Raw genomic sequence first — 2,213 nt, 5'->3', positions numbered from 1 at the left:
ACGGTAGCTTTCTTTGAAAAATAGAACACTTCCTCTAAGGGATATACTTTTATCAACTTTAAAACAGTTTTTTTTTGATCATCCATAGTTAAAAATATCTTATTTATTTTAACATTAATTAAGTGCCTACATTTTATAACACTTATAGTGCATTAGATTTTGATGTTTTTGCATTATTATTTTCTCAATTGGTTCATTGTGTCTAAACAATATTTTTAGTTTTTAAGACCCTCAATATAAATGTTTGATTTAACTTTTGGGCTCAAGTTTTCTTATCTAAAAAGTAATGTGACTCCTACTATTCTTTCTGGGTTTGAGGAAGGAAAGCCTATTTTGGAAGGAAAAACTATGTACTTTCAATAACAGCAATACATAGTGGATCATGATGTCCTAAGATATTATGTTGAATAATTCTTTTGAATAAGATAGGTTGAATTGTAGCCCTAAATTATTACATTAGAAGTCAGGTTGGTCTTGGCATAGAAAACATTACAGAGGAATCATCTTCCTAGGTTTATATTTACATAAAAAGCATCCTTATTGGAAAGACCCATTTGAATGGAAGAGAGAATTCATATGCCAATACTGTACTTTATTCAAAATCGATGGAAGTGTCAACCAAAATACTGGTAAAGAATATTTGGTCCCTCAGATTGGGCTCTTAGCTGTACTTGTATAGGCTTATATTTCAATTTTAAACTAAGGACAACAACAAAATAGCAAATAGTAAACTGAATTAAATACCAATTCAAGAGCCCTGACATTAGTTGGGGTGGTTTTGCAGTGTTATGAGACAGCTTTGTTAACACATCTCATAAATATCTTCATTGTCTGGGTCATCTGTCATCTGCTGGCTCCTGGTGTTCAGCTGATATTTTGCAGAGCATATATCTAGGGCCATCTACATAAGGTGTGACATCCAGAACAAATCTGAAAACAAACAAACAAACAAAAAAAAACAAAAAAAAAAAAAGAAAGAAAGGAAAAAAGAAAAACAAATAAAACAAAAACAGAGGAACATGAGGAAACTTTGGGATGTGGTGGCTATGCCTGTTCCCTCGATGTCATCATGGAATTCTGAATATGGTAAACTCATGAAATTGTGCACATTAATATGTGCAGTTCTTTGTATGTCAATTATACATATGATAATACTGTATAGTTGTATAAAAGAAGAAAAGAAAGAAGCAAGGGTGTTTCATATTGGGCTATATTAGTTTTATATTGCTATGCAGCAAATTATCACAAAATGAACAGCTTAAAACTTCACTCTTATTTATTATCTCACAGTGCTATAGGTCAGACTTTCCACCATGGTAAGACTGACGTTTCTGCTATAGGTCTTACAAGACTGAAACCAAGGTGTATTGGGTGTATTGTCATCACTTGGAGACCTCTTAGAAGCTCACCTGTATGAGGCAGAGTTTATTTCCTTGCCACTTAGGACTGAGATGCTGGTGTCCTTACTGATGCCAGTTGTATATTATTTTTTTTTCAGATATACTTAAATTTTTAAAATTACCTTTGATTAATCACTACATTCATATGAAATCCTATAAGAATGTTTAGTGATTAGGGTAACCTATCTGATAGAGGAATACAGTCTTGATTAATTACCCTCTTCTGATTCACACTCTTCCTCTGATTTTATATACAGAGTATGATTAAAGTATACACATTTCTGTAAATAATATCTGAATGATATGTACATTTGAGTGAGAACTTAAACATTCTCTTTTTACATGATAGCAATCCTATCTTGATAAATTATGCATTTTGGGGATTAACTACAGCTTTTCTTGTCTCTTTCCCTCCTTCCTGATAACAATGGAATATTTCTGATCACATTTATAAAAACTCACTGTGAACAGTGAGGCAAAATCAAATGTAAATTTAAGACATACACATACATTAACACGTTTATTTTTTTAAAGCATTTCATTTTATTTTATTTTTAAACTTTACAATATTGTATTGGTTTTGCCAAATATCGAAATGAATCCACCACAGGTATACATGTGTTTCCCATCCTGAACCCTCCCCCCTCCTCCCTCCCCATACCATCCCCCTGGGTCGTCCCAGTGCACCAGCCCCAAGCATCCAGTATCATGCATAGAACCTGGACTAGTGACTCGTTCCATATATGATATTATACATATTTCAATGCCATTCTCCCAAAAGGTCCTACAGGTTTCCAGCATTGCTTGCCATGT

The sequence above is a fragment of the Bison bison genome, unplaced genomic scaffold (genome assembly GCF_000754665.1).
Source record: "Bison bison bison isolate TAMUID 2011002044 unplaced genomic scaffold, Bison_UMD1.0 scf7180017864357, whole genome shotgun sequence".
In the NCBI taxonomy this organism is placed as follows: domain Eukaryota; kingdom Metazoa; phylum Chordata; class Mammalia; order Artiodactyla; family Bovidae; genus Bison; species Bison bison.
This window is presented reverse-complemented; position numbering follows the sequence as displayed.